Below are 7641 nucleotides of genomic sequence, written 5' to 3'. Positions count from 1 at the left end.
TTTGCTTATCTTAGAACACAATGAAACATATTTCTACATGCAGAGCAAATTTTCAAAGAAGGCAGAAAGTGATTTGCATTTGCAATCGATTGCGACCTTTTTCTTAATAGCGGCCTTCATACAGTAAACATGCAAATGATAATATAATGACTAAACCATGCAAATTCATGGATGGAAGATATTAAAAATTAGAAAGTTTACAACATGCAAAGTAATTTTTCAAATCTGAAACTCAAACACAACTAGAGGTTTTTGCTTCATTTTTGCACATCTGAAAATCTATTGCAAACTGAAACCTAACAATATCTACATTTATCCTTGATATTGCTACAAAGGAGGCATTGGTACAATGCCAGAGGATGGAAAGAAATTCTTTGCATATTTAAAAATATAATTCAACCATCAGAAATAACAATACAAGAATAATATTAATTAAGAAAAAAATGTATATACAGGCTTGTACAAATTGATACAGAATCAAAAAAAAAAGTATACTACTCCACCAAAATGAGAAAAAAAAAAGAGTGAATTTCAATATTGTATTATAAAACAAGATAAAACTGTTTTCTTGCTCAAAGCTCTTTAAGAGGCTCCAGTCGAAGCACAGATAAGTGTTTTTACATATTTATTGGCCTACCTTGTTAAGTATGGAGTTACATCAGAGCCAAAGGTTTTGTCAAATTGAAAGAAATTTTTGTTAATAGGCATTGGTGTAGATTAATCCAGCTCTTCAGAGCATACACTGCTTAAATTAGACTATTGTTGCCTGTATGAAGTGCACTATAATTGATATCTTCTATTATCATTGTTATTTCAATCTAAGAAATAAACACAAGGACAAAAGACAATTAGGATAAATGTATTAATACAATTACTTTGTCTTTGGCGCTCAGACCTCAGCAGGAAACATAGAGTTAATTTTGATAGCTATGCATGAACAGGAGCAAAGACAGAGCTGTTTCCTCCCCTGGCCTGAAACTGCTAGCCTCGTGAGACCATCCTGATCTCGCGAGCTTTCAAGGTTTCACTCGCAGATCAGTCTGGCTACTTTCCTTTAAAGAAAATTTGGAGCCGTTCACCAAACAAACGTCCAATCAGCGTTGGCTTTGAGGCGGGTTGAGGTGTGACGCAACGAGAAGCGCGACAGTTCAGTCTAAAGAACATGGCGGCTTCAGCCGATGAAACTAGCGTTAGCGTGGCTATCGAGCAAGTTCTATCGGAATTACAGAGTATTTCTTCACTGAAAGAAGAGCAAAACACTGCTCTGGAGGCTTTTCTCAGAGGAAAAGATGTTTTTGCTCTTCTCCCGACTGGTTTCGGCAAGAGATTGATCTATCAATTGGCTTGTGTCTGGCTTGTGGTTGTGTTTTCGTCGCCGCTCTGTTAGTACGTCATATGCTTCGTTGATCTGATTGGTTTATTTGGCCCGTCTATCACCAACATAGGCCAATCAGCTAACCAGTATTTTCGCCCCTTCCCAAAATTACTTCAACGGAAGGTTTCCAGATGGACATGCGGAGCAAATCCATCTGGCAGAGTCAGGTTCTGAAACTGGTGGTGGAGTGGAGATAGATCAAGTTGGTCAGTCTGTAGACTGCTGGTTAGTGAGACGGTCTGCTGAGCTTTATGGGGAGATCCAGTGGACTGCGTGAGCTAATACTAGAGCTTCACTCAGGGACCTGGAAGAGGGAAGTCCAGTTTGGATAACACAGGTTGAGAGAACCTGTCCATGATGAGGAAGCTAGAAGTGACGGTGGAGAGGAAAAACTTCCTGTTGGGAAGAAACATCTCCCAGAACCAGACTCAACATGGCGGTCTTCTGCCGGACCAGTTGAAATGAGACGTGGAACGCAGTAAGAGTCCAGGAGGAATGATACTCTGATGAAGCTTTAGCTACAATGGTGGAGGAGGGGCTGGAGGTGGGTTGAGAAGGTGTCATCTGAATGAAGTCACACATCGCATCCACCGCCTGCGCACAGGAGAACACAAGCGGATCGGAGACCTTTTAAGATGAACTTTGGATCCCGATTGGCTTTCGTGGAGGTGTTGTTCAAAGCTAACTGACTGTGCCGCAGGTGGATGAAGGAGAGCAATCAGTTTCTTCAGTTAAACTTCCGCCTAGGCTCCATTATTTAAATATTCATTTAAATTATCAAATTTTTATAATCCCCTCCAACTTCAAGGCTTTTTGTTTTTATGGTCTCTCTCAGACTACCTCTAGCACACACAATTGGCTTATTTTAATGTGGCAGAGCCAAACCATTTTGCACATAACTTTGAGAAATCTGTAGATCAGTTTTAACATTCCTACCTGTTGCATGTGCAAAAAAAAAAAAAAAAGAAAGAAAAACTCTTACATATGCATTTTAACACCCATTATTTGAAATCAGGCCCTTGATAATTATTATTGAAGTACTGAAAATAGATTAAGTTTTCTATATGAGTAAATACGTTTCATCATAAACCAACATCATCATAGATAATATGAGAACCCAAATACTGTTTGTACAGTATTTAACTGCTTTATGCACCAGGATATGGAGGAGGGTTTCCAAACACATTTCCTTGTGAATTCTGAGCCATGAAACCACCAGGGAATGGACCAGAATTTTGATTAACATACTGGCCCCCAAAACCCCCAGGAAATGGAGCAGAGCTTTGATTAGCAAACTGCCCACCCCAACCATTAGTAGGAGGAGCAGGATTAACCACCATGACTGGATTGGCCTGAACATTAATCATAGGTTTGGGCTGGGCGGTGATGACAGCAGAACCTCTATTAATTGCGACAGGGTAAGGGCAGCACCAGTTGCCTTGGCAGCCTGAAGAGGAAAGCAGAATACAGACTTATCAAAGTGATAAAGTGTCTTTTGGTGATTTTAAGGCTTAGATATTAGATTTTTAAAAATAAAAAATAAATGCTCTTACAAGTATGGGTACTATTAGAGCAATCACATATGTGACTTCTTGAATCTATCTGCTGGTGTTTTCCTTCCATTTTAAAATTCAGCAACAAATTCAAATATGATCCTGTGTGATCAAGAAAAATACAGTGAGCTCTGATGTTTTCTGTATATACAAAACAAAACAAACAATTTAAAAAACTGTGCAATGCAAAAAAACAGTTGACATGTTGGAAGATGATGCAGGTTTCCTAAAGCTTCTTTAAACACAAATATTTACCATGCAGCTGTACTTTCAGAAACACAAAGAAAAAACACCAGCGGGCTAGGGCAGGCAGACTCAGTGGTCGGGAAATTGTTCTGGTTGGTACACGAGCAGGCAGAGACCAGGCAGGAGTCAGAAGACAGGTCAGGCAAACAAATCAGACGGGTACAGGCAGCTCAGAGGTTGAGGGCCAGAACAGGTCCGGATCAGGTAGTCAGAACACACGAACACTAGAATACGCTTCTCCAACAGCTTGAAATAATCTGGCACTGGTCTGAAGACTGGTTAAAGAGAGTCTAATTCAGTAATGAGAACTGGGTGGAGCTAAGCAGATGTTTGAAATGAGTAATCAGCCCAGGCATCAGTGCTAAGATCATGACAGACATTAGTTGAAAAGCAGGTTAATGTTTGACTCCATGAGCTTTTACAATATTAGTGAATTGAAATGTGTTAGGTTCAAAAATGTAGGTTTGTAAAAGAGAAACTAGGTCCACACAGGAAAGAGATTCAAACAACTCCTGCAGGAGTGGCAAAAGCCCAACCCAACTTCCAGCTCTTTCAACGACCCCCCTCCTGCATTCGTCTTTTATTAACAGAACATAACACATGGTTACAAACAGAGTATTGTTCTGAAAGGACAATTGATCAGGTCATAAGACAGGATGCTCTACTGACTGAATCATAAGACAGAGTGAAGCATCTCCTTTCTTCAATGTTTATAAGCACACACATAAATTTTATAATCATCATTAAATAAACTTAACAAAATGAACAGAATTTTGATTTATAAAATTTTTGCAAATATTCACAGGGATATTTTTAAACATATGAGCTGGTCTCTAAACCAACGCAAACCTAAACCGTTCATTGTGGATTTGATCAAATGGACGATCTAAAATATGCCCTGAAATATGCCCTCCTCCCACCACCCCATGGCTTGTTAAGTCAAAGAAACAAAAAGATTTTAAACAGTTGACATTTTGTATTATTATTTGTCCATTGCAATGTATTTGTTTTTCTCATATTGTTTTGAATTATGTTATGAACTTCGGTAGATTAAGACTTACAAGTGGCAAATATTGACATAGAGTAATGTAAATATCTAATTTCAATGAATAAAAGAAGAAATGGAGACATAAGTTAAACAGAACTATGCACAAAATGTTTGTGTGTTAGCCACATTTCAGAAAAAACATCCTTTATGACTTCAGCTTTAGTCAAAATTTTTCTACTGACTTAAAAAATGTGAGTTAAAAATAATATGAAGTGAACAAAAGATAAAATTCTTGTTAATACTAATACAGGCTTTCCTGCTGATTATTCAGAATGGAACAAACAGTTTGTTTTTTCATTCAATACAATTCAATAAAGAATACTCTTAACATTATTTCATTGTCTTTTAAGAGAAGACAGTGTTCTTCCCTAAACAAACTTCATGGTTGAATTTTTTAAATCTAAAATTTGAAGAAAATCTAATTTGAAATTTGGCTGACTGGTCAGCGCCCATGACTTTCAACTAGAGTCTGCGGCATCAGATTCCACCCGGCCGCTCTGTTGTGTACCTACCCATAAAAGTATACAACTTTAATTCTCTGTAAAGTCACACTGACCCTACGGTTAGATCTTTCCTACACTAAATATAAGTATTTTGCAGAAACTCTATTGCTTTTTTAGTTAAATATCGCAGTCCATACACCTGCCCTGCTCCACCCATCTAACCATCGTAGACAGATTCTCTAAAATGGTCCATCTGGTCCCTCTACCTAAGCTCCCAACTGCCAAGGAAATGGGCACAATCCTGGCTAAGGAGGTCTTCCATCTGCATGGACTGCCGGCTGAAATAATGTCCAACAGAGGTCCTCAGTTTGTGGCCCATTATTGGCAGGAGTCCTGCTTAATGTTAGGGGTATCTGTTAACCTATCGTCTGGTTTTCACCCTCAGACAGATGATCAAACAGAGAGGATGAACCAGGAGTTTGAGAATAAACTTCGTCTCCTCTGTGAGTCCAACCCTACTAGGTGGGTGCAGAACCTTCCCTGGGTGGAACACGCTATCAACTCCACTCCTTCCAGCTCCACCGGCCTCTTGCCCTTCTACGTGGTGTACTGGTTCTAACCACCAGTATTCTCTGTTGAGGAGAGGGAGTCCAGAGTACCGTCAGCCTGTCTGTCCAACCCCAGATGTCAGCGTGCTTAGAGGAGGGCAAGGAGAGCCATTATCCACTCATCCCAGGTCCAGGCCCAGAATGCTAATCGCCGGCGGGTTACAGCCCTGTGTTACCAACCAGGAGACAGGGTCTGGCTCTCTACCAAGACCTACCATTAAAGGTGGACTGCAAGAAGCTGGCACCTCGGTTAATTTGACTCTTCCCCATCTCCAAGGTGGTCAATCCAGTGGCTGTCCGTCTTTGCCTACCTCAGACGAAGAGGATTCACTCCACATTCCACGTCTCCCATGTCAGGCTGGCAGAGACTCAAGGTTTGTACCCACCACCAGGGGGTGGGGAGATGGGGGGGTTCTGTAATGGTCTCTGCACTGATTCTGGCCTCAGTCCATACACCTGCTCTGCTCCACCCGTCCACAATCACCTCTGACCGGAGTCACCTGTTTCCATCAGTATATAAACCCCATCAGACCAGTCACCAGTGCCAGATTATCTCGTGCCAACCCGGTAAGAATAGTCCAGCATCTCAAGAAATATCTTTTGTCTACCCGTTTCTGACCCGATCTGTCTTCTGATCCAAGATCTGTCTTCAGACAGGGGTCGGCCTGCCTGACCCCTGTCTGAAGACAGATCTCTGGATCACAAACTCGGAGAAGCTCCGCTTAACTGTCTGCCTTCCCCTCCTGGATCATGAACTGGTAAACTTCACACAATATGCCAGCCTGTCTGCCTGTAGCCTGTTTGCTCCACTCAGATTCAGTCCCGCTCTCAAAGCAACCTCTTAAATAAACTGTCAAACATCACTAACCTGTCTTGGTTACCGTATATTTGGATCCAGCCTGTTTCACTACACCAGCTCTCAGGAGACGTTCTTCCGAGCTTAAAAGACTGAAGCAAACCAATCTATCTGTGTAGTATACTCTTTCCCTGAAGTGAAAAAAATGCTGCCTAACCTGTGACTAAGCATTCATCAGATGATGGTTTGATTAAATGGACTGCAGACATTTTCTCCTTCTGTATTTCATTAACTTTAAAAAAACCATAAGGCTAATATTCTCTGGTTGCTTTCTGCTGCCTGTCTCATAAACAAAGTTGAATTCTGCTGTTGTTGGAGGGATCAAAAATAATATGCATAAAAAATACTTTACTCGATTATTAAACAGGAATTAACCCTTTTTATTGTGTTTCTAATTTATGTAATCTTTTTGTTAGATCAGGGAGGTTCCGAAACACGACTTTGAAATGATTTTATCAGCAACCCGCATAGTACAATCTAGCCGAAAACTTGTAAAATGGAAATAAAAACTCAAAAACAGACCTCGGTTCATTAAACAAAACAGGTTTATGGAATTACAATGTGGAACAGCATAAAAAAGAAGATTTGAATAGTTTTTATTTGGTTTTATATGAGCTTTGACATGATTCTGATTGAAAGGAGTAAAAGTGAAACTAGAATATAACTAGAAAATAGAATAGAATAGAATAGAATAGAATAGAATAGAATAGAATAGAATAGAATAGAATAGAATAGAATAGAATAGAACAGAACATACTTTATTGTCCTCTAAAGGAAATTTGTCATGGACCCAATTGTGCAGTGCATAGTAGTAGCTGCCACTAGAAACCAAAAATACACATAAAAACAATTTTCAAACACCCCTTTAGAAACAAGTGAAACATTTTTCCCCCCCCAAGGTCATAAACAACCAATCTCGGCCTGCTGACTTCCACTTTTCATTAAACACCTTTTTTTTTTTGCCTCCCTTCTTTTCATTGTCAGTTTTCCTTTTTTCCTGCTCTCTGGATTTTCTGACATCTTGAATGTACGGCAACATTATCCCTCCTTTGCTTCACAGGTGCACAGGTGTGTGGTGATGAGAATTGTGGTGCGATAGTTTCTCAATTTAATTTGTTTAATATTTTAAATGCTATTTGGAGAAACTATCATTTAAAATACATATAGAATTCAACCCTGCAGGTTGACGGGTGTTAATGTCAAGCCCTAGTTATAACTCTTCCAAAAGGAAATTGATGCCAGAGACTGATCCTTGAACCGTCCTTATCTGTAACTGGAATCTGGAGGCACAGAAGCGGCAGACAGACCAAATACTTTCATTGTGTTGCATGAAGTAAGAATGATTAGGTACTGTTAAAGTTTCCCATAACAGCTGCTTATGAGCGTAGGTTCCTCTTTATAGCGTGACTGTCAGAATAATCTGATGTAGCAGAGAACAGGATCTTACTTAGTAATAGCTAATCTTGTGGCATGAGGGAGATTAGGGAGATTTCAGGTATGACCTAAGAAGAA

The 7641-nt window shown here is 39.8% G+C and overlaps 1 long non-coding RNA gene across 1 annotated transcript; it reads right to left on the bottom strand.

Annotated features, from left to right (window-relative positions):
- Positions 1-2384: 2384 nt before the first annotated feature.
- LOC119787636 lies at positions 2385-6227 on the bottom strand. Its single transcript, XR_005281343.1, has 3 exons — positions 6142-6227; positions 2929-3030; positions 2385-2822 (listed from the first exon to the last, which is right to left on the bottom strand). It is a non-coding gene; the product is annotated as an uncharacterized LOC119787636 (long non-coding RNA).
- Positions 6228-7641: the final 1414 nt, after the last annotated feature.

This window comes from Cyprinodon tularosa, unplaced genomic scaffold, assembly GCF_016077235.1.
Source record: "Cyprinodon tularosa strain WSP-4 unplaced genomic scaffold, ASM1607723v1 ctg30, whole genome shotgun sequence".
In the NCBI taxonomy this organism is placed as follows: domain Eukaryota; kingdom Metazoa; phylum Chordata; class Actinopteri; order Cyprinodontiformes; family Cyprinodontidae; genus Cyprinodon; species Cyprinodon tularosa.
This window is presented reverse-complemented; position numbering and strand designations above follow the sequence as displayed.